This window comes from Columba livia, chromosome Z (assembly GCF_036013475.1).
Source record: "Columba livia isolate bColLiv1 breed racing homer chromosome Z, bColLiv1.pat.W.v2, whole genome shotgun sequence".
Taxonomy (NCBI): Eukaryota; Metazoa; Chordata; class Aves; order Columbiformes; family Columbidae; genus Columba; species Columba livia.
Genome location: NC_088642.1, coordinates 64,880,182 through 64,905,994, shown reverse-complemented (window position 1 = coordinate 64,905,994; position 25,813 = coordinate 64,880,182). Strand labels below are relative to the sequence as shown.

Here is a 25,813-nt window from a genome sequence, read left to right as displayed (position 1 = left end):
TTCACTTCTCTGTTTCATACTTGGTCTCATGAATATGCAGGTTCAACTGCATCTAGTTGCAATACCTTTGGAAATTAAAATAGACCTTTTCTTGTCCAGTTCACTGCAGAAAAGTGTGGTAGTTAACCCTTCTTTCAGTTAACACCAGCAGCCCCCAAATCCTATCCCTATTCTGGCAAAAACCTTTTATGTAACCATACCTGCTATGCTTTACACCGTGCAAGACCTCAGTTGTTGGAACAACAAATTCCAGAAGTCTCTGAGAAGTCATTGACTGGTTTTCCACTTCTGAAACCTGAATACAGAAACTGGTTCTTTTTTTTTTTTCTCTTTTTTCTTTCTTTTTCTTTTGATTATTCCGAGACTGAAAAGACAGATGCACATGACGGATTCCTAGCCAAACATTAGACACCATGAAAGTGGTCAGAAATGTATTTCCTAATGATGTCCATATCCTAAAAAAATAAAATGAAAACAAAATCTCTTCTATGTTACAGATCTTGCTTGACAGTCAAGCCATGCCATAATTCCCTCAGTTCAACTGAAAATTCATCTTTTCAGGTGAACTGTGGGGAATGGAATTTTTCCTTTATTAAAAGAGGCCAGGATCTATTTTCTGTCCTCATAATTTATCTGGCTCTCAACCAGCAAAAAGACCTGAATGGGAGAAACTAATACTGTAAACAGAGCTGAGAATTAGTAGAAAGGGGAGTCTAGAGGGAAAAAGGAGGCTGGATGAAGCTTGAGAAGGGACAGGGCATAAAACTTAAATGGGGAAAGGCTAATAAGAGTCATGGCAGCTGACACCTGCAACTGTATAAATCTCCACTGTTCTGGATCTCATTAGCTCACAGGGGAAACTGGTTTTGAACAGTGCTGTGGTTCACTTAAGATCCCTGACAGAAAACAAAATGGATTGCTTGAAAGAGATATTCCAAAGAAGCAGTGTAGAGTACATGCTCATGTGTTGTAGTTTGCCCTGTAGTCTTTCTATAAATACATACAAAAGCAACCCTTCATCAGTGCTAAAAAATAAATGTATGTTTACAGAATCACAGAATCACAGAATGTTAGGGATTGGAAGGGACCTCGAAAGATCATCTAGTCCAGTCCCCATGCCAGAGCAGGAACACCCAGATGAGGTTACACAGGAAGGCGTCCAGGGGTGTGATATGAAAATTTATTTTCATAAACTGACCTCATAAAATATTATACATAAAATATATAAAAACATAAATATAAAAATATTTTTAATAGAAAATATATATAAAATATAATTCTTTTGCATGAAATGACACACATAAACCATCATGAACTTGGCAGACATAGAAAATATTTCCAGAATATTCCTTTGTATTTAAGAGATACATAATTTAAACAAAGACAGGTAATTACAATTTCCAAGCACTCATCTATAACTCCTTGCAGCATGAGATTTCTATGTTTTGAGATTCTTATGCCTGCAGCTACAAACTGTGTCAATATTTTTTTCATGCTTTTCTAAATCTGGATAGGCTTGCAGTTCACCAGCACATTCTGTAAGCACAGTACCTTTCTAGATTTGAGTATCCACATTCCAGTTGCCTTGAACTCTACAGGAGCGCCGAATACCTCATAAAGCATCTCAGTAACTTGAACAACGTCCCTCCTAGAGCTCCTCTCTCTGATTTACAGTTCACCCCTTCAGGGTCATCTGATCAATAGAACAAGCAGACAAAGACTGTCAAAATGTTTGATAAGAACAATCAATCTGTACTTTAGAAGGCAAAAGAGATATTCAGATCTAAGTAAAACGTCAAATACTCATATTGCTAGCTTTCATTTTCTCACCAGCGGTAATGTTCACGAGGTTCACATCTGTGACACTGCACTTTTCACATCACTTCTGCTGAGCTGAACTCCTCCAACGGGTCTTCTTTTGGAAATACTAGTATTTCATGACTTCTGTTTCGAGTATCATTATGTCCTGTTCATTTTTAAGTGGGGTCCTTTTGTGTCTACTTCTCTGTGTGTTTCTAAATACATATACCAAAATTTTAATAACTTCAATAAATTTCCAATAACTTGGATTCCCATTTCTGGGGAATTGCTGGTATACCTTTGCTCCCACGTACAGCATCCCCAGCATGTAAAAAAGTTGAGTCAATCTGGAATTTGCAGCTTCAGACACAGTGTTATTCTGAAACACTGTTCTGCAGCTGAGAGGACTAGTCACTTTTCAGTGTCCACCCTGTATATTTTACAAGAATCCAGACAGCAGATGTGTGAATCTAGAGGCACTGTGTGATTCAATACTAAGTCAATTTAATATAGCAAAAAAAATTCATAACTTGTACATAAATACCCGAAATTCCAATTTCTTTCAACTGAGAACTGTCATTTTAAATTGTTAGCACCTATATCTGGATGCTTTTTATTTAGAATATTCTAAATGCAGACACAATTCTAAACCAGGTCAAAATGTAGACTCTATTTGATCTCTGGCCAAGGAATGCTTTTCCTGGGTTGTCTGAACAAATCTTTTCAGCTGCTTTTTAGTTACTGCTGCAGTAAAAACAGCAACAACAACACCCTTACCTATTACAACAAAATTCTGTTCTACCTCAAGAAATAGCACAGAAATCATCACCTATGTAAACAGAATTAAAAACAAAGGTCAAAAAAGGAAAATCAGGTTAACAGATTATGCATGTAAAATAAAGTGTGGTGTAATACATGAATGTTGAATAACGACAGTTCTATCTAGGATTTTGAAGAATAAAAGCTGCTCACTGGAGGCTTTGGAAGCATATGGCTGATAAACCTTACTTTTTTAAAGTCAGGGATGTAAGCTCATAGGCAGTATTTTCAAGATTAAGAGAAATTTCCTTCCTTCACTTGCTTAACTTGTTAACTTGTGATTCTGTTGATGTAATAATTTCTTTAATTGTTAAACTGAAACCCAAAGACCCACAAAACTTAAAATGTTTCTAAGACCCACAAAACTTAAAATGTCTTTAAAAACAGGAGAAAAACAAGAACTAAAATATTTTTTGCATATCATAAAATAGAGAAAAAAGACTTGTTGCTCCTATTTTCCCTCTGTTTCTGATCATTGTTTGCTATAATACACATAAATCACACATAAATCTCCATTGTTAATCAACTGCAGCAATAAAAGAATTTATCCTGCCTTATCCCATTCTGAAGAATGAGATGTGGCATTCAAAAGCAAACACAGAACATCTTCTTTTTCAATTTTCTTTAAAGATTAAAAAGAAAATTAATAAATCCTTGAGACACAAATGACTCAAATTAATTAAAATCACAATAACCACCATCATTTACCTTCTCTATATTATAGTTCCTATTTCTGTAAAACTATGAAGATTTTCTTGTTTAGATACTTTTTGCATTCAATATCTGTTCACTTCTGTATTAGGTATTCTTACTTGCTTGTCTGGCTCTGTCTTCAAGGATACACATGTAATGATCTATACGTACATCAGGCCTTTATTCTAAACCATATAGAATCCCCTATACATTTGTACATATGGCTTATAACCAGCTAAACAAAACTGCCATAACTTAACCTATTTACTTTTTGTGTATGTGCATACATTCATGCATGTACATGCATGGCATTCAACACTGTGATGTCTCAGTACAGCAAATAAATGCAAATCTCAACAAACAGGCACATACAGCAGTCTTAAAATGCCACCTTAGCTATAAGTTCCTCCAGAGAGGAATACAAGTTATAGCTAAGTTGGGAGCACTAAACCATATAGAATCCCCTATACATTTGTACATATGGCTTATAACCAGCTAAACAAAACTGCCATAACTTAACCTATTTACTTTTTGTGTATGTGCATACATTCATGCATGGTTTCTAAATGTATTGTACTACGTAATTATGAAATTACGTTAGTCACATAGATACCTTGGTAGACCCTCACACTCCCAGAGGAAAAAGAACTAGCATATGGGCTTTCACTTAAAATATTTTGTAAGGTAGTCTTTTTCAGGTGAGACATTAGCACTGGATTATGGGTCTGCATTCAAAACCACAGTTAATCAGTGAACTGAATTTGGAGACTGAACTCATGGTCGTCAAAATGTCTGCAGCAAGAGAGACAGTGAACAAGACTTGTCCAATTCGTGTACAAAATATTTTTTTTTATTTTCAAGCAAGCAATGTTCTTTCTTTCATTTATTAATTTTGGTTTATATTTCCTATGATCGTTAACTGTGATGTGATCTCTGACTCTCTAGGTTACAACATCCTTTGACATCATATGTGCTAAGTCAGACACTGAAAAATCTTGAACCGTAAGAATCTCAAGAGTTAGCATTCCTGAGCCAGGTGTAGATAAACATGTGCCTTTATACTTCTAAAATTATATGTAAAGCATCCCTAAATGTGTAAGGTCATGTAGTTACACATATTGCAGATGTGCAGACTTCAGAATAACAGAATAAAAATACTTTTGAATTACAGCATAAGAAAGTGTGTTGAGCCTTTTCCACATTTACTGGCATTTTTGTATTCTCTCATCTTAAGGTGAAGAAGAACAATGTCAACAATGAAAATCACATTTGGTGTATAACTAAACTGAAGAGAAATATTAAGTTTTTTCTGAACATTTATGTGAAAGACGTTACCTTCCAGAGTAATTTTAAGGGATTTTTTTGTTAACAGCTTTGCAGCTCTAGCACAATAATAGACCTATTCAAATGAATTCAATAAAAGCATACAGAGCAAACTCATTAGAGGTAAAGCTAGCTGAAGAACACTGCAAAAGTTACAAGCAGATGTGATAAGCTGGCCACACTAAAAACCTAACCAAACCTACTGAAATTCATATCAAAATATTAGTATATGATAGTAGGATTTTGCATACATGTATTCCAATATTACAGGTAGGAATTTTGGAGAAAAATTAGAGGGAAAATGATTTAGTGACTTTCTCAAAATACTGATATAGTTTTGAAAGTCACAACTTAGGATTTTTCAGTTTCCAAGTCTGAGGTTTTTATACTATACAACAGAACTTTCTCTTGTTTAGTAGACACATTCTGTGCTCCCAACTTAGCTATAACTTGTATTCCTCTCTGGAGGAACTTATAGCTAAGGTGGCATTTTAAGACTGCTGTATGTGCCTGTTTGTTGAGATTTGCATTTATTTGCTGTACTGAGACATCACAGTGTTGAATGCCATCTTGCTTCATTCTCACCTCTCACCAAGGACTTACAGGTACTTCTTGATTAACAGCTTTGCCGTAGATATAAAAATCATACCTTTCCTTTGTGTTCTCTATCAGTTTTTTTTCCAATTATGCTTATATGGAATCCTCTGGCAAAACCCCAGTTGGGTAGAATCTGTTCTGGGCTCTTTAAGTCCTCTTCATGTTTATGTGATTCCATATAAAATGATAGAAACAGCAAAGCAGCTAAAACCCAGCTCAGCATTTGAAACATGAACACTGTATAGACCTTCACTTTGCTATTATCCATATTGCTAATACTCTATGAATGGCTTATAACAATTATTTTTTAATGAGCATACTAAATATCTGGCCAGTTCTATGGTAACTCAAGAGATTAGAAAAGCTCTGAGGGACTCGTTACAGTCTCCTGTGTAAATAATACAGAGTTAGTAAGGTAATTAATAAATATTTTTTAAACATTCTGACTGTGTATTAAATGGTGAAACTAAAACAGTTCCAAAGGAAGTGTTCCATCCTCAGACAGAAAAAAAATGTGCATTTTCAAATTTTGTATAAGGCATACATTTGCCTTAGAAAATAAAAACAAAGCTAATAAATTACATTTTAGAACTCTGTTTAAAGACACTCATGGAGAGACTTGGGCTGACAAAACTCAGGAAATTCAAATGTGGAAGTAGAAACATAAATGTAAGAGAGGTGTAATTCATGCCATTATACCTGTTTGAAACAATTTGTGTGAGTTAAGGATAGAGTGCCAGCATAAACTATGAATTTATTGGCTTTTGTTGCTTTAAATCAGACCCTTCACATTATTTAAACATAGGTTTTGTATTTAATATTCAGAGTGATAGAACACGTACATTTGGCTGCAGATAGATACATAATTCATGTTGGTAGGAAGCATACCTTATAACACTTAAGTGGTTTATTAAACTTGTTTCATCTGATATAGGATAAATTCTGTAATTGACGGCAAGTCATAGGCAGATCCTACATCTATCATATTTAAGATTACCTTATGTTATAGAAACTATTCTGCTTTCAACTCTCAAGGGCTTTTTTTTTTTTTTCCTGGAGAGAAAATACATGAAATATGTTAATGTTGTTTAAAAATGGCTTAAACCTGAACTCCTACATGAAATTAGTTTAGTGGTTTCAGCTCAGTCCCTAGCAGACAGTTGAGCGCATCCGGAAAACCATCACACATAAGTGTGACACCAGTCAGGAGGACCAGCAGACTCCAGCAGTGAGTCTGGGGAGGCTGTGTGACCTCTTATTTTAGGTCCCATGAACTCCCGAAGTCAGAAGGGAGGTCCTATTGTACAGGAAGGTTATTTCTGTACTCCTTACTCCCTCTCAAGTTTATAGTCCATAGTACAATTATTTGAAAATAACCCACCTATTTGATGAGTACAAATGGGAAAAAGAAAGTAGAGGACTGTCTCTCTGAGACAGTGGATTACACTCAGATATACTGACACCAGAATTTTATTTTCTCTGTTATTTCTGTTATCTGTGTAGTTCTACCAATATGAACTGACAAGAGTCTTAGGGTGGAGGAGGCTGCAACTAGATTGTGCTGTTACAAGCATCATGACATCTAGCATTTCTCTTGTTGTCTGTAGTACAATAGATTGAAATGCTAATACACAAAAATAATCTGTCTGACTCTTTGCTCCTGCTATTGACAGTTGATGACTATGGAGTGATATTTTGAGATGGAAGTTCTAATGCTAACAAGGCATTTCTAAACCAAGTAGATGGGTCAAGGTGGCTAAACTATCAAGAGTGTGACACAGTAGTGGTTAGAACTCCTGTTTTTTAAAGGATGGATAAAGGTAGGTTATCAAGTCAGTGAATACTGTCTAGTATTCTTGCTTCAACTGCTGTTCTTTCTTTGTTTCTTTGGTAGTCATGTTGCACCAGCCTGGAATAATGATCATTTAAGAAATTTTTTTCTCAAAATCCTGCAAATCATGCTTATCACCAAGACAAGTGGAACCCCACTGCTAAGATCTCTCCATAGTTAATATATTATTAAAATACTTTCTGAGATGAGATTATCTCACTTTCTTATAGGATTTCAATAATGCAGCTGTTAATGTTCACACCTGAAGTGCCAACTCAGATTTTAGATGATGCAATGACCAGAGCAGTTAACACTGTGGTTGTGCTAGTTCAAGCTCACCACTCGTGAAGGTAGATGTGCTACAATAGTAACTCTTAAACTACCTGTGAAATACCTTTGCCCAATCACGAGTTCTGGAAGCTTGAAGACAGAAGAATGGGAGGGAATCTGAGCTATGATTGGGAATTCTACTTTTCTTCAATAATCAGCTCCTTTCTGTGAAAAGATAAGCCAATACATATAGATTTAGTACAGGAATAGTCACAGAAAGATATAAGTTGTATAAATTGGTGAAAGAACATCACAGTCAGGCTAGACAGGTGACATTTCTGTTGACGGTCGTATTTGTAGCAGATGCCTTTTTGTTCATTTTTCCTAGAAAGAAATGACATCTTTAGAGGAAGTTCCCAATAGTTATTTAAAAAGGTTGTTATAAGCAACAAAATAAAGAATGCTACAAGCAAATATTCAAAGGTTCACTTTGAGAGTAATTAAATGAGAAAATGAGTACTCCTGTCTGGATATGTAATATTGTATAGATATCTGGCTACCCAAGTGTTTCGCTTTGCATTTATGCTAGATTCTCTTGCTATGAGTTTTCTATTTGACTGGTTGCTCATTGCATCTCTGTAGAATTGGCTTACTCTAGTTACAATTATTCTATTATGAATTTGTTAACTGTCTTAAGTTCATAGTTCACAAGGTACAGACATTTTCAGAGATGTGGGGTTTGGATCACAGGAGAGTAATTGAGTTTCTGTTTGGTTTTGCCTTTGTGCTCATGCATTTAAAGTCTCACAGCCTGAATGGATAAAGGGAGCAGAAGAACCTGACATCCAGCATCAACCTGGATGGCACTGTAACACATTATTTTGTAAGCAAATTATAAGACTGATAATGATAAAGTTATTAGTGGAGCCGTAGGGTCTGATTCCTCAAGCTTTAATGACAGCAGTAATCCTTTTTCACATTGTAGACAGCAAAAATCACTCAGGGGGCTAGTTTGTGGAAGTAGGCTCAGACTTCAGGTGAACATTGACATTCTCTGTTAAATAGATTTATTTTTTTAAAATCATATGATAATAAGAATATTCTCACATTTTGGACACATTTTAGAATGTCTTGCAGATTTCTCTAATTGATACTTAATTTATGAGAGCGAAGTAAGATTTTAGCCACCTTTGTGTTAACGGTCTGTTAAAAAATCTTCAAAACAAGTTTGGCACTTGAAAAAAATTTCTTAGGAAGAAGTCAGGCTGAAAGCCTATGGAAACACTTGTTTCTTTTTACTCTATCTCAAATCAAGACAATGTTCTTGATATGGATGAGAGGGAGAAGGGCGTTGAGCATTAAATAAACCAATGGCATTGTGCCGTTCAGATGGTACAATTCAGTCTTTGAATAAGGAGATGACTCAAGACAAAGCTCTTGAATAAGGAACCTGGTTGGCTTTGAGATGTGACTGGCAAGTAAAAAGGGACTTGTAAATGTCAGTCCAGTGGAAGATTCTGGTTGAAGTAAAGAGGTTACAGTCCTACAGTCCTCAGTAAAGAAATTACAGTCCTCAGAAGATGTGTCCAGCTGTGATATTGCTCCTTCCGGGCACCAAAAGAAAAGGGAAAATTTCAGTCTATTAAACAGATGAAAAGTGTCAGATGTGTTATCCTCCCAAAGCAGACAATCCTTTTTGGCTCTAAAATAAGAACTGATTAAGATAATCCTCATTTATTTTGAGGAGATAGTGTAAATATTTTGCAAATAAAATACTTCAAGAATTTTTTTTACTGTTGTAACAGCAGTTCACACAGATGATTCTTTTCCGCTGAGATGCAGAAAACAAGCATTTTTTATAATCTGTCTTGCTGTTGATCCAAGAGACCTCCAAAGTTAGTGTTAGAGAAACAGACACAAATCATCTAATGCGTAGCAAATTTCTGCTGGGACCATGTTTCATACTGATGTGTGTTGAACTAAGTTTAACAACGGTAGGATCGGTTTGATGCTATTGGCTGTTGGCCCTAGTCTGAGAGGTGGTGAAAGATCTTCCTCTCTCCTCTTATTTTGACCACAAAATATTCAGCAAACCACAGAATCCCACTGGCCTCAACAGAAATTAAGAAATTCAGGACACTTAACACTTTCCAGGATTGTGCCCAGATGGGTATGACTATTCATCAGTTAATTTTACTGCTTTTCAGCAGTTGTAAATATACACCATGATACGCCTTTTTTGAACAGCTGGAAAATTATGTTGCAACTAAAATTCCATCATTCAGCTTCCCATGGAATGCATTTTGTTCTGAGAGCTGAAAGACAATCTAAATAGCAGCTAGATACACCCTCATGTCATAGCATTTGGAAGGGTAGGATGTTGTTTTAGGAAGAAGTAATTTTTCAGTGACATTCATTTTACCTTGTATCTAACATCGGATTTTTATTGCATTTTATGCATAAAACACAGAAAAACAGAAACGAAACTATGTTGAACATACTTTTTGTAGTGTAATTAGGCATTCTATGTACTCTTACCTCTCTCAGTCGGACTATAAATCCCGAGGGTTTTTCCCTTGTGAGCCAAGTTCTGCTACCTTTACTAATCTTGATGGGCTGTTACATTACCCTACAAAGTAATCTCAGTGGGACAAATTCCTGTCTCCAGCACATCTGCGTAAATTGAAAGCAAGCCTATAATTACAATTACACCAAAAGCAGAATTTGGCCCAGTGATTTGAAAGGGCCGGGCAGACAGCATTTGCCCAGCAATATTTGCTCTCACACACATTTTTTCTTCTTGCATTCAGAACCACAGCCCTGCATGTGATAACATGGTCTCTTTAGCTTGGAGAAGAGGAAACTGCGGGGTGACCTCATTAATGCTTACAGATATATGATGGGTGAGTGTCATGAGGATGGAGCCAGGCTCTTCTCGGTGACAACCAATGATAGGACAAGGGGTAATGGGTACAAACTGGAACACAAAAGGTTCCACTTAAATTTGAGAAGAAACTTCTCAGTGAGGGTGACAGACACTGGAACAGGCTGCCCAGGGGGGCTGTGGAGTCTCCTTCTCTGGAGACATTCAAAACCCACCTGGACGCCTTCCTGTGTAACCTCATCTAGGTGTTCCTGCTCCAGCAGGGGGATTGGACTAGACGATTTTTGAGGTCCCTTCCAATCCCTGACATTCTGTGATTCTGTGAACATGTCCTGTAGAACTAAACAGACAGAAAAAGACTGTGATGAGCAATGTTCATGACTTCCGTTATTAAAAAAGCTGCTGCTTTCTATTTCCCACTGAAGCCAATGGGAACTTAATGCATTGGAAGTGAAGGGGGCACTAGGTCTCCACTACCTAAATTACGTTCAAGTGCATTACAAAGCACAAATGGAAAGGGATTAGAACTAAGGCCATCAGCTACCATATAAGTTAGCAGGGAAGAAGATCATATCTAATTTCTGTTTATAGTCTTTAACAATGGTCTGGGAACTGTTTTTGAAGACCTCAAACTCTGTCAGTTTAGGGGAATAGCATCCTCTTTTTAAAGACCTATTATGTCATAACACCTACCCGAGGTGCTTGTAGTATGGGAATTTTTTCTTTCACTAACAAAATTATCTGCCAAGACTTTCCAGACAGGTTATGCTACACATGGTTGCAGCACAGAATGAAAGTTACAGGCAACATGTCCAGTTGTAGACTACTCTAAGAAGTGACATTTCTGCCTTTTCTTTTCAATGCCTCTGCTTTTGCTATCTCAGATTGTAGGTGCATAGAGTCTAAAAACCTCAAGCACTCAGAAAACATTAGCTATATCCAGAATTTTGAATTTGGCATTTAACATAGTTCCGCAGCAAAATTCACCTGAATTCAATAGGACACACTTTCTGATCTCCTAAAGGACCAGTTTAGTTGAAGACAATGGAAGTTTTGAGTGAAGAAGAGATTCCGTAGCTACAACTTGAGTAGGAGCTCTCTCCTACAGTAGGAGATTTTTGAAATAAGGGATTTAATATTTTATTACTTTTAACATTTTAATGTTGTAATGTGTTTCACTTCCTTGTAAGTGACTTGAATTTTCACCAAAATTAAAAGACAGACTGCATTACAGGCTGTCTTCTATATAACCACAAAACTATGACAGTATAAAAGGCTGTACTCCACATTGCAATAGAAATGCGCCTAAACTCTACCCAGAAGATACTGCCATAGCAATACAAGCACAATACATTCTTAATGCATAAACTCATGCATTTGTTGAATTTTTCATCCATGAACAATAACTTTGAAGACAATGACCTATTAATATTCACAATACAATACACAGATAACCACTGAAAGATGATTTAATATTTTTCAAAGTGTGAACACTTTTTTTTATTTTATCCGAAAAATCTACAGGTTTCCTTGCAAGATTTTCCACATAAAACACACTGTTAAGTGTAAGCTATTGCATTTATGTGTTGTAACCAATAGTGTGCATAACCATATAAGAAATAAGTATCTTGCTTTGTTGCCTAAACATTAAAATACTATGGGGCTTTTTTTTTCAAAAGTCAAATTTGCACTGAATAAATACTAAACAAGAATGTGAAACTATGACTTCAGTACTAATTGTGTTTATTTACTTCTATCATGTGTACTACTAACATTTTAGATTTACCTGAGAATACCTGGCAGAACAGAACTGATTACAGTCGCAGAATATAACTTGTATGGAGAGGTCTTTGTGAATGAGTCTTTTGGCTCTTAAAATCTTGAAATGCCAGGTTTATACTGTCTTCTGTTCATAAAAGCAGAACTCTGAAAGAATCCCTGGCAGAGATTTCCTCTGGCCGGTGTATGACAAGGGGCAAGACTCCAGACACCTGATACTCAGCAAAGGAAGGAGGAATTTTGAGTTTCTGAGCCCCCTGAGATTGTCAAGAGGTGAGGAATATTAAAATTCAGTTTGCTGCACTACTGCAACACTGTCTTCAGTGTCTTCTAACAACTCTGACTGTTATCATGAGACCATTGGAACTATGCTGCCACCAGCATGTAAAAGCCCTCTGGATTTCGAAAAGTGCTAGCACAAAACTTGCACTTCTGTGTTTCACTGGAGATGTTTTTTGTACCTTTCTTCTAATTAGGGTATTGCTGTTGCTGAAGGTAGCAAGCCGATTTTCTAGGAACACGTTTTTAAAGGTTCCGTTTATCCTGAATGCTGCAAAATTTCTCCTACTTTCATGGTATGAGAGTCAAACGTCTGGTGAAATATTTCATGATAGTAATCAGCAATTCAGCTGGTAAACACGGAAAATCTTAGCCACAGATTGTAACAAAATAATTATACAAGAAGGAAAACATTGATGAGCAATCTAAAAAAGGATAGCCTTCAAAAGTAAGTAAGCAGTACCATCAAAAACCTTTCATATTTGTGTCTTATTTTCTGTTTTAAATGCACTTAGTAAAAATAGAGCTCTATAGAGAAATACACCTGAAAGCTCTACCTGCAAATAAAGAAAGAAATTAAGAAATAAATGTAGCTGTTTATTTTTTAAATAAGAGGGGAACAAAACAGGTGACTTTTTCTTTTCACTTTCTCTTTGTTCATTCAATTTACAACAAAATGATGGCTAGCCAATATGTGTATTAATTGCTACATTTTAAAATGCAAAAGATACAGTATCAGTGTGGGTTTTTTCAGAACACAGTGCAAACTTTATTTTATTTTGAAATCATTGCAGCACATCACAGATATACTCTAACACATTTGTATATAAATTACAGAATCTCAGAATGGTTGGGGATGGAAGGGACCTCTGGAGATCATCTAGTCCAACCCACCTGCTAAAGCAGGTTCACCAGAGCAGATCACACAGGAATGTGTCCAGGCAGGTTTTGAATGTCTCCAGAGAAGGAGACTCCACAACCTCTCTGGGCAGCCTGTTCCAGTGCTCTGGCACCCTCAAAGTAAAGAAGTTCCTCCTCATATTGAGATGAAACCTTCTATGCTTCAGTCTGTGCCCATTGCCCCTCATCCTATTGCTGGGCACCACCAAAAGGAGTCTGGTCGCATCCTCTTGACACCCACCCTTGAGATATTTATAAGGATTGATAAGATCCACTCTCAGCTTCTCTTCTCCAGGCTGCACAAACCCAGCTCTCTCAGTCTCTCTTCATAAGAAAGATGCTCTAGGCCCCTCATCATCTTTGTAGCCCACTGCTGGACTCCCTCCAGTAATTCCTTGTCCTTCTTAAATGGGGAGCCCAGAACTGGACACAATACTCCAGATGGGGCCCCACCAGGGCAGAGTAGTGGGGAAGGAGAACCTCCTTTGACCTGCTGGTCACTCTTTTCCCGATGCATCCCAGAATACCATTGGCCTTCTTGGCCACAAGGGCACATTGTTGACTCATGGTCAACCTGTTGTCCACCAGAACTCCCAAGTCTTTCTCTTCAGTGCTGCTTTACAGCAGGTCCACCCCCAGCCTGTACTGGTGCCTGGGGTTGTTCCTCCCAGGTGCAGGACCCTACACTTGCCCTTGTTGAACTTCATCAGGTTCTTCTCTGCCAAGTCATCCAGCATGTCCAGGTCTCACTGAATGCCAGCACAGCCTTCTGGTGTGTCAGCCCTTCCTCCCAGTTTGGTTTCATCAGCAAACTTGCTAAGGCTTCACTCAGTCTCTTCATCCAGGTCACTGATGAACAGTCTGAACAGGACTGGACCCCGTACTGACCCCTGGGGATCCCACTAACTACAGGCCTCCAACCAGATGCTGCACCATTGATCACAACCCTTTGAGCTCTGCCATCCAGTCAGTTCACGATCCATCTCCCTGTGCATTCACCCAGTCCGCACTTCTTCAGCTTGTCTGTGGGTAGGTTATGAGAGACAGTGTCAAAAGCCTTGCTGAAGTCAAGGTAGACAACGTCCACTGCTCTTCCCTTGTCTACCCAGCCAGTCGCACCATCATAGAAAGATACCAGGTTGACCCAACATAATTCCTCCTTGCTGAATCCATGCTGACTGCTGCTGATAACTTTATTTTCCTCCATATGCTTGGAGGACATCCAGAATGAGCTGTACTATTACCCTTCCAGGGATGGAGGTGAGGCTGTCTGGCCTGTATTTTCCTGAGACATGTTTCCTGAGACAAGGACTGCAGATGCAAAACCACATTGAGATCTCTTTCTTCAGCTGATGGCTTTTAAGAGCATCCATCAGGTTATCTTTGTGAAACTCTCACTTCTATAAGATTCCTGATGTTCTTTATTTGTCTAATTATTGCATGTACCATATCCGTTAAGAAGGAAGCTATTTTGAATATCGCTTCTTAAAAGCAACTTCCTCAGTTGGGACACATACTTATTACTGCCAGTTCCAATCCTTCAGCCAGGATGGAAGTCAGACTTCAAGTCTATTTAAGTATTTGCCTGAATGCATGCACCAACGAGGTACATATTTTATAATCTGCCTTTAAAAACTGGACTAAAACCCAACTGAAATGTTTGTAATCAATTTGGCATAAGGCTGGCAGAGACACTGCAAATGCAACAGGTGTTCAAAAAAGGGTGGCCTGCTGGCAGACAGAGTTTTGTACCAAAACCTGCCCAATGCTCTCACCTCCATAGGTCTCAACTGCATCAGTACAGCATGTACATGCACTCAGGAAGAGACAGAGGTTCATATTTCCCACTGCATTCTGTCAGGACAAAAATATGATAGAACGGTATGAATTAATACAAGCCATACCATTCAGTGATGAGAAAAGGCTGTTTAGCACTTGTAACTGGAAATGCTGAGTAGACTGAAGACGGAGTGTCTGTCATAGTTGGAGACAGCAGCTAGAGACTGTGATGCTGCTACAGAATCTCAAGCACCCAACCCACATCGTACAGATGTGTATCTCAAACCTTTACAGGCTGCTGTAGTCTGAGGTACAACCCACATCACTCGGAAGATCTGTATGCAGTTTGTCCCACAGCAGTGCAGATTTGTAGTAGTAATCCAGCGTTGCTAAAAATTACAGTAACTTGCGCATTTTTCAGGAGATATTTGTGGGATGAACAAGGTACAGTAACAGAGTGCAGCTCCACTGAAAGTCCTGCCTGCCTGTTTCCCATTCCCTGTCTCACCTCCCTTGTCTGCCAAGCCATTGGCACTCTCGTGGACTCACAGTCAGGGGCACACAAGATTCTTATGGAGTGTCCAGGTGATTCTCTGCTTCATACCTGTGTTGAGAGGAACAAGTCCACTGCACTAGGAATAATGATGGAAAGCTCCTGCCACACAAAACTGCCAGATCTACAGCAGGTAGTGTATTTTAATTTGCAGTTGAACCTTGCTTCTAACCGCAAACTGTGCTGCCAGTTACCTTGTTCTTCAGAGTACAGTTCAGTGCAGACAGGTGCTAAAGGAGCCTTCAGGCAGCAGTTGCAGGCAGGGTTAAAGGAAGGAGGAGACTTTTCTCAGCTGATTCATACCCCTTCCTGCTTTCTGAGAGCAGCTGTCCCCTTAACGGACTGAAATTGTAGATGGCAGCAAAGAAAGTGCAACAGGGCCTGAGGGGGACAGTGCAGTTGTTGCCAGCGATGAGAGCATCGCAGTGTGACTCAGGTAGGAATTCCAGCTCAATCCAACCTCCCACCCAAAGCGGTGAAGTGTGGGAACCTCCTTCAGTGCAGAGGATTCATGTCAGGAATTCACACTGTGTTTCATTTCCACCTATGGCATGGTAATCAAGAAGATTTACCTTCCTTTTATTTCAACAAGATACCAGTAGAAATAAGCCAAACATGCATTTTAAAAATCAATTATCAGGCTGCAGCCTATAAAATGCACATTTATAATTTTTTTCCCAAGAAATCTGAGCTACATTAATTATAATTCTCATTATAATTACTTTAAGATTTTGAGGAGTAATGGAAAAATATTTTTAACTGTTACATATTTCTTATTAGGACTGTGACTGAGTCAGATAGCAGTGGCTGTACAACAATACGTTGCTAGCGTACTTTTTCTTTATTTACAGATGTTCCCCAAACCAGTTTTCTAGTCCGGATATTTTTTAATATTCACAGAACACGGTCAGAAGGGAACTTACAAAATGCAGGATAGTAGAGGACTATACCCAAAATCTCTCCAGAAATTATATACAGACACTTCGATAAAAGTATATAAACAAGGGAATGGTGTGGAGGAAATAAATTTGTGTTTTCCCATTATGAAACTGAAAACAATGGTGGAAAATTAAAAAGTTTAAAGTTGGAAAATTCAAAATAGATTTTTATTTATATGATAACTAGAGTGTGGGACTCAGTGCCACCCAGAGCTGGTAAAATTAAGAACCTGGATAAGAATTTAAAGGGCCTGGTGATTTATAGAAATAAAGACAATGCAGCGGTCATCATAGGTAAAGTTGACCAAAAAAAATGACTGACTAGAACACCCTTTTTCTTCATAGCCTTTGACAATTAAAGAAAATACTCTTTGCCACTCTCTGTAATACCAGAGCTGGACAAACCACATTGGATCAGCTCCACCACGACAATTCTAATTTTATGTTTGTCTTTAAGAAAAATTTAATAGCTGTCTTGAAATTAGTAACTGCAAAATTATATCAAATGAAAGAGGGAAATACCAGTTCATGTCGCATGATAATGATAAAATTCACTGTTAGACAAGGTCATAGAGCCAAATGCTGTGGCTGAGCTTTATTAAAATCTAAGTAAATATATGACCAATAAAAAATTTTACAGTGTTGCCTTCTAACCTTGGGGCAATCAAATTTTATGTGAATTGACTAGTTGCCTTCAAAGTTCTGTATTTCACAAGTGAACTGGAGTTGTGGACTATCAGCTGTTTTGTGTATGAATGGGCTTTTTTCCGTGTTTCTGCAGCTCAGCACTACCTGTTGCTAGAGATGATAGGATACAGAACCCAAGGAACAAAATCCTGTGACTGGAGTGTGGCTACTGATGGGTACAGGCTGTTCAGAAGGGACAGGTGAGGAGGGAAGGGTGGAGGGGTTGCCCTCTCCACTGAGGAATGGGTAGAGTGTGAAGACCTGTCTCTGAAGAATAGCCACAAGCAGGCTGGAAGCTTCTGCATAAAAATTAGTGACTGAGGCAACAAAGGGAACCCTGTGGTTCGTGTCTACTACAGGCTGCTCAATCTGGAGCCTTCTTACTTCAGCTACAGATGACATCATGCTTGCAGGCTCCAGTCCTGCTGGGGACTTCAACCACCTCCATATTCACAGGGAAAGTAGCACAGCAAGCTGTAGGCAATCCAGGAGAGTCCTGGAGTGCATTGAGGATAATTTCTTAAGCCAGGTAATAGATAGCCCTACCAGGGCAGATGCGATACTGGATGTGAGAGTCACCAGCACAAGTGAGGTAATTGGTGATGTCAAGATTGGAGGCAGCTTGGGCTGCAATGATCATGCACTGGTGGAGTTTGCAGTGTTGAGGGATGTGGGACAGGTGAAGAGTAAAGGTCAGGACTCTGAATTTTAGGAAAGCAAAATTCCAGCTGTTCAAAGAATTAGTGCCAGGAAAGCTGCCCTCAGGAACAAGGGAGCAGAACAGAACTGGCAGATCTTTAAGGATATTTTCCACAAAGCACAAGAGCTCTCGATGCCCAGGTGTAAGAAATCAGGAAAGGAAGGCAAGAAAATGTCATGGATGAGTCAAAGTAAAGGCAAGAAGGAAGCACACAGGCAGTGGAAGCAGGGACAGATATCCTGGGAAGAGCACGCTGGACACTGCCCAGTTGTGCAGAGCTGGGGTCAGGAACGCTAAGGCACAGGTGAAACTGAACTAAGCAAGGGACACAAAGAATAATAATAAGAGCTTCTACAGGTATGTTAGCTGAAAAAGGAAAATCGAAGAAAGCATAACCCGCGCTGGTCAACAAAACTGGCAAACTGGTAACAACCAGATGAAGGCTGAGGTACTAAACAACTTTTTTCCCTGTCTTCACTGCCAATCTCTCTTCCCACACCTCTCATGTGGAGGGACCTCAAAGCAGAGACTGCAGAAACAAAGTCCCTCACACTGTAGGAAAAGATCAAGTTCCTGACCACCTGAGGAACCTGAATATATATGTAAGTCTATTGGACCTGAGGAGCTGCACCCCCGAGTCCTGAGGGAATTGGCTGATGTAGTTACCAAGCCACTTTCCATGATATTTGACATGTCATGGCAGTCAGGTGAAGTCCTTGGTGACTGGAAAAAGGGAAACATGGCACTACATTTTAAAAGGGGTAGAAAGGAGGGCCCATCAGCTTCACCTCTGTGCCTGGGAAGATCATGGAACAGATCCTCCTAGAAGCTGTGCTAAGGCACATGGAGGACAAGGAGGTGATTCAAGACAGCCAGCCTGGCTTCACCAAGGGCAAATCCTGCCTGACCAACCCAGTGGCTATCTACAATGGAGTAAATATATCAGTGGACTAAGGGCTACAGATGTCGTCTATCTGGTCTTCTGTAAGGCCTTTGACATGGTTCCTCACAACATCCTTCTTTCTAAATTGGAGAGATATGAATTTGATGGGTGGACTGTTCAATGGATGAGGAATTAGTTGGATGGTTGCATCCAAAGAGTGCTCAGTGGCTCAATGTCCAGATGGAGATCATTGACATGTGGTGTCCCTCAGGGGTCTGTATAGGGACCAGTAGTTTTTAATACCCTCATCAATGACACAGGCAGTGTCAGCAAGTTTGCAGATGACACCAAGCTGAGTGGTGCAGCTGACACACCTGAAGGACAGTGTGCCATCCAGAGAGATCTGGACGAGCTTGAGAAGTTGGCCCACGTGAACCTCATGAGGTCCTGTAGCACAGCCAGGGCAACCCCTGGTATCAGTACAGGCTGGGGGGATGAAGGGATTGAAAGCAGGTCTGCAGAGAAAGACTTGGGGGTGTTGGTGGATGAAGGATTGGACATGAGCTGGCAATGCGTGCTTGCAGCCCAGAAGGCCAATTGTATCCTGGGCTGCATCAAAAGCAGCGTGGTCAGCAGGTCAAGGGAGGTGATTCTGCTCCTCTGCTCTTCTCTGGTGAGACCCCACCTGGAGTCCTGTGTCCAGCTCTGGAGTCCTCAGTACAGGGAAGACATGGACCTGTTGGAGAGGGGCCAGAGAAGGGCCACAAATACTATTTTATCTGTTATGCTCTTTCAATATGCTTGTGTACTAGCACTGATTTTTTTTTTTTTTTTTCTTAGTTAAATAAGAAGACTAAATGAAGGACAGACAATTAACACCACCAGAACATTTAGGTCTCAAGTGTGCTTTTGTTGATCTTATCCGTGTAATCAGTGTCTGCTGAGATGGAGTTTTCAGCTGTAATAGGTAACTTTGCCTTCTCTTAATAGCAATTGCTTCTCTAGGAACCGAAAGCATGATCAGTAGATACTGATTTTTAAAGTATCAGCCCTCAGAGATGATGAACCTTCCCTAAAGGGTGTTACATTGATTAGAACGGCTTTGTCTAGTGACAACATGTAGAGGGTTTATATGTAGCCTCAATTCAAAACACGTTTTAGTCTGTCAGCCTGTCAAATATGAGGTATGTGTGACGATTTGCTTTCATTCAAGTAAGCTTTTGATATTTGTATTTACTAGTATACTTTTTGTTTATTAAAATATTTTGACAGTTAATTTAATAATAAGTAATAGTAGCACAGATATAAAAAAAGAAACTATTTTATACAGTTTAACACTAAGTTCTGTGTAATGTCAAGTGGCTATAGCAATGTAGTGTTTACTTCTCTAGGTACTGGTAGGAACCCTTCTCAATGTCAATATTTTACAGATAGGGTTAATTCTGTTAAATCTGCTTACAAAACCAAGAAGAAATCTGGGGAGGAAAGGAAGAAAGGGCCATTTTCATAGAGAGCCCCTTTAAAGGTGAAGAAATAATTCCTCCCTGGTTCTTACTATACACTTTATATACAGCTAAAACTCCTTCTAGACCACAAATCCCATGAAATGCTAACTTCTCATTTGAGGCTACTATCTATGATGACTTCTCTTCTGCATTTATGAACAACATAATCAAATCACAATCACTACATTACTTGCTATTTAGAAATTTACATGTGAAATTCTTTAAAATCTTCAGAAATTATTATAACCACTACAGTTTGCACCAAAAGTCTCTTTGTTAGGCATAATTGCTAAGACTCACAGAATCACAGAATGGCTGAGGTTGGCAGGGACTTCTGGAGGTCATCTGGTCTGCAGGGTCACCTACAGCCAGTTGCCCAGGACTTTGCTTTTGAATATCTCCAAGGACAGACAATCTACAACCTCTCTGGGTAACCAGTGCTAGTGCTTGGTCATCCTCACAGTGGAAAAGTGTTTGCTGTTCTAGAGAGGGCATCTCCTGTGTTTCAGTTTGTGCCCATTGCCTCTGGTCCTGTCACTGGGCACCACTGGAAGAGCCTGATTCCATCCTCTTTGCACCCTCCCTTCAAGTATCTATATATATTGATGAGATTTCCCTGAGCATTTTCTTCTCCTGGCTGAAGAGTCTAATCTCTCTCAGCCTTTCCTTATCGGAGAGATGGTCCAGCATCTAAATAATCTTCATGGCCCTTTGTTGGACGCTTTCCCACACCTGCATATCTGTCTTTTACTGTGGAGCCCAGAACTGGACACAGGACTCCAGGTGTGACCTCGCCAGTGCTGGCCAGAGGGGAAGGATCTCCTCCCCCGAGCTGCTGGCAACACTCCTAATGCATTTGCCTCCTTTGCTGCAATGGCCATTTGTGTGAACAGCAGTCAATTCACTCTCTTGAATAAAACCATTCTTGAGTCTTCAAAGTCCTGAAGAAGCTGATTTTCATGATTTTTAGAGAACCTCATTCTGTTTTAATTTCTGATAATCCTCTTTTTAGTAAAACTGAGCATCATACAGTCTAATGCTTACATTAATATTGTAAGATACTAGTACATAGGTAACATAGAGTCTCCTGACACACCTGTCAGGGCATGTAGTTTACAGATCGTAAGCTAAAGCCAGCACACAGTAAGGACAATTTTTTTAAGTGATTTGATGCTAGACTACCATTGAAATCCTTGGAAAATACAATCAAAAAATCTTTAAAAACTTATCTGTAAATTAGCCAAATTAAAGTCACTTAAAGTCACCAGTAAAATGGAATATAGATTCCAAATCTTTTAAAATTCTGGTTAGCAGCACAGCAACAAGCTTAGCCTCACTATCATAGGCAATAAAACCCCTCTTCTCTCCCTCTGTAACCCACCTGCTGACAATTGCTCACAAAAAGCTTCCAGCATGACATTTCATTGAGAAATGGAGAACCGACCTAGCATTAGATAAGCAAGTAGAAAGTCATTGTGTACATTCATAATAGCTTTAAAAAGGTTTGAGAAACAGTTCATGAAATATTGCAGCTAGAAATACAATGTGTTCTTCATATAAACATTCAAGATGAAGATGCATAAACTATAGATACACTAAATTACTAATCTGCTATTCTCTAACAATTAACCAGTTTTAAGATTTTTGATGATCAAGGTTCTTTTCTCCCAGTTACAGTTTTATAATAGAATCATAATTAATGCAATGTTATAAATTTTCTTAGACTCCACACTGTATGTCTGTCCTTCAGGGACTTCCCCAGGGCAAAGATTCTTCTTAACTAAAGCATACTTTGAAATAATTAGAAATACATAGCTGATTTCTTTCCCAGCTTACTGTTCTACCCAAGGAAATGTTCTGCCTCCTCCCGCCACCATAACTGTGACCTCCTTGATTTTACTGTAGTTCGACAGCAACTGCTAAACATTCCTTACCAAAGGCTTCAGAGATTGGTTATTCTCAAGGTTTGATCTAATCTTTCTGGGTGGTTCATAAACAGAGTTTATTTGGGACATAGTGGATAAATTCAGTAAAGGTCTCCAAATGCAAAAGTATTCAGAAGTATTCTTACCCATTAGTATACCAGCTCCAGAGCAAATTCCTGTTATGTAGCAGTTGTTGAAAAGTGCTCCAACTATAAAACAAATTTAAAAAGCAAAATTATACTGCACAACCTGAGCAAGTCATGAGGTAAGTCTACGGAAATGTCACAAAGATTATGTTTATGATATTTTTCCATGCTTTATTCAGATTTCACACAGAAAAAGTTAAATGAAGATTAGTTAATATTTGGACATGAATAATAGAAACAAAAATAGTAAGAACATTGAGAACAGAAAAAAGAAAACTTGTCATTTCATTTTACTTTGATTTGACATAGTAACCTGGAATTAAAAAATACAAAATATATTAAAATTATCTGCAATATTTTTGAGATACAGGAGATAAATACTGAAAACTAAGAGCTTTTCTATTCTTTCTAAGATAAACTGGTATACCAGTTCAGTATCTATCATAATGGCTGCAATTCTATTTCCAGCACTTAACAGAGTAGCCATGCTCGAGTTTATACCTTATCTGTGTGCTGGAAAGAGATAAATTATTTTGTATATTACTGCATAGAAATGAGACAACTATACAACGTTGGTCTTCAAAACTCCTCCCATTTTGCGGGGAATATTCCACCTTTCAGATGAATTACACTAAATAGCATTACATTTCTCTCCATCTATGACTTCAATTTTTAAAACCAAAGCAAAACAGCTGCTCCTTCAGCAAGACAGCAGGAATGTGAATGTCTCTCACTGCTTTATTTTTTTCTTAACCATTAGGGTGTAGGGAAAGCTAGTCTATCTTGCATTTACAAGGACTGAAATATATGATCTAATAAGGAAGAATTCCATCCACCTACCATTAAGTCATGAACTGTAAAGGCTGGTAAAAAGAAAAAGTAATGCAAAATTTAAAAACAAACAAAAGCAACCATTATAAATGCCTCTTCTTTATTTCTGGCAGCAAAAGAGATAATGATAAATACACATATGGTTTTCTGTTTTGATGTCTGATTGGGACAGAATTCTCACTGCCGTATTTATCATAGAGGAACCCTGCATTTACAGGAACAATTGAAATGCTGGATATGGAAGAATTTCTGAACATCTTTAGCAACAGTCTTTTCTCACAAGCTGGAATTGCTGGTCTCTTTCAGGGAAGAGTACAGCAAATAATAGTGCCTGAACAAAGAGAATTTGTCTGTCAAAAGGCTTTTCCTTCTACAGTCATCAAGACTGAAGGGCATATTTTTAATATCAGTGCTCAGTCCACTCTGTGCTTGGAGTAGAGAGTTCTTCATACGTTTTGTCCTGAACCAGAAAACAACTATGCAAAAAGAATCTGACCGTGACACACTGTGCGTTCAATCTCTGCCAAAGAAGCTAGAGCACTCTGACTACAAGTTCAGAGTGCTGGTGTGAAGGACTAAGTTTGTGTGTAAGTGCGGAGTGAGGAAACTTCGGAAGACATGACGGAGTAAGAAATATTTGTAACACAGATATTAATCCTAGGTGTATTCCTATTTGTGATCAAAACACAGTTTTGAACATATTTTATCAAGTCTTCTGCTGAGAGCTACTCCAGCTCATGCCAGAAGAGGGGGGTCTTCTCTTTCACGGCAACTCCATGGGCATAATAACTGTTTGTCTTGGGTTGGACAACCCTTGTTTTCACAGTTTGTTCAGACTGAACCTATTTTTTTTAAAAAAAAAAAAAGGACTTAGCATTCCAGATGCAACTTATAAATAAAAGCACCTTCACTAAGTCTGTATGCTTGTTTATATGTACAGTATGCTTTTTCATAACAACCTTGAAAAGCCCGTACCAGCCTCAAATTCTTTAAAAACTACCCTAATGTTCCGAGTACAAGAGGAGAGCAAGAAGAAGAAATTATGGACATGTTGCAATAGTGAGATAATAGGGTTACTCATAGGGTCTTAAGGCCTATATTATTAGATTCTATATTTAATTTTTACTTTTTTAAATGTTGCACAATTAACACCACCTTTGTTATAATCCTCTTACAAATATACTGCGTGGCAGTGCTGAGGAATGTTTGACTCTTTTTCTGTCTGGACTTCTGGGGGAAATAACAGGCTTTTGGGAAGCATTTTTGAATTAAAAGGAAGATACATCACTTGTATTTTATTTTGACAGTAGCATGGAAAGACACCTAGAGATGCAATGAAAAAGAGTGATAGAATGCAGGGAAAGCAGGAAGATATAATGTAGCTAATACAATGTTATTATAATAATCCTAAAGAGAAGGAAAAGAGATATCTAAAATGTCGGATTTTAAAAGCTGTTCAAGGACTACTGCAGAAGTTCCAAAAAACAGAGGGAGGTGATCAGATCACTTCAGGAAGACAAGGCCATTAACAGTCTTGTTCAGAATAGCTCATGTTCATGTTCAGAATAGTTCATAGTTCCATGTTCATCCATGACCAGAATAGACCATGCTAACACCATAAACGGTGTGGCAGTTTCTTCTGCAGCCAGATACAAGAATGGTTTGGCCATTTCAGCTATTTCATGATTTAAATAAACTCACAAACTCTATTGGAGTTTAAAAATATACAACAATCATCTTTGCAAAACTTGCCTTGCTACAGCCTGGGAGTAACTAGCTTGGTTGGCTCTCAGAATGGTAAACTGCCACCACCATTGCTAATACAGGAGGTCCTTGGAGACATAATTAAAAGTCTAAAGAGGAAACTGTCACACTGTTGGTAAGAAAGAAAAAAAGAAAGCCCACCAGGGGATGGAGATCAAATAAAACAGAACAGCATTTTACTCTGATCCATTAAAAATAACAATTAAAAACCAATATGTTTGTCACAACAGAAAAAATAACTCTGATACAGTTAACTTGTACATACAACACACATTGTACTTAAATAACACCTTTCCGATGGGTCTGCCAAGACATTTCACATATATTAATGGCAGTGCTCAGTTAATCAGTTTAAGTCAAAGGGAACCAGTGAGGTTTGAGCTCTGATCTAAAACCTCAAGTATGTGATACATCTTGTCCCTCCACAAAAAAGACTCAGTTTTGTCTTTGAAGAGAGTAGCACCTGAGAGATATAAAAAACCTTCAAATAAATTTGAGTTGTCAGGCCATAGGTCAGCAGTGTAAGACCTCAGGAGGTGAACTGCAGTCACTTAGCTAGACAACAGACTCAGAAAGTGGATGGTCTGTGTTGCAGTATTGTTTTACAAGTCGAAACGTATTCTTGCAAGAACAGTAAAACTGAATGCGCTGCCCATACAACTATTTAGCAGTGTTGTGTGAGACAAAAGCACAGTAAGAATGCTGATTTTACCATTTTGTACAAGCTGGAGCTTATATAGGGGTATATCTTAAAAGGCTGTGCACATCATACCTATACAGCACCTAAAGCACACAACACTGCCTCAGTTTAACAGCAAACAGTTCAGGCTACAAACTATGAATGTTTCTAAGCTACAAAGCAAGGATATTACTGTCAATGTGTCCCTAATGGAAGCAAGAAGTATCTAGTACTAAACAGCTACTAAA

General features: G+C 38.5%; 1 long non-coding RNA gene across 6 annotated transcripts in view; it reads right to left on the bottom strand.

Annotated features, from left to right (window-relative positions):
* LOC110359415 (uncharacterized) overlaps positions 1-25,813 on the bottom strand; it is a 48,724-nt gene that overhangs the window by 3,511 nt on the left and 19,400 nt on the right. For 2 of the 6 annotated variants that reach the window (XR_010469001.1, XR_010469006.1), the window contains exons 3-5: positions 22,292-22,354; positions 7,447-7,558; positions 463-1,693 (exon numbers count right to left, since the gene is read on the bottom strand). This is a non-coding gene — a long non-coding RNA (uncharacterized LOC110359415). The other 4 variants (XR_010469005.1, XR_010469002.1, XR_010469004.1 and 1 more) reach the window with 4 other exon arrangements.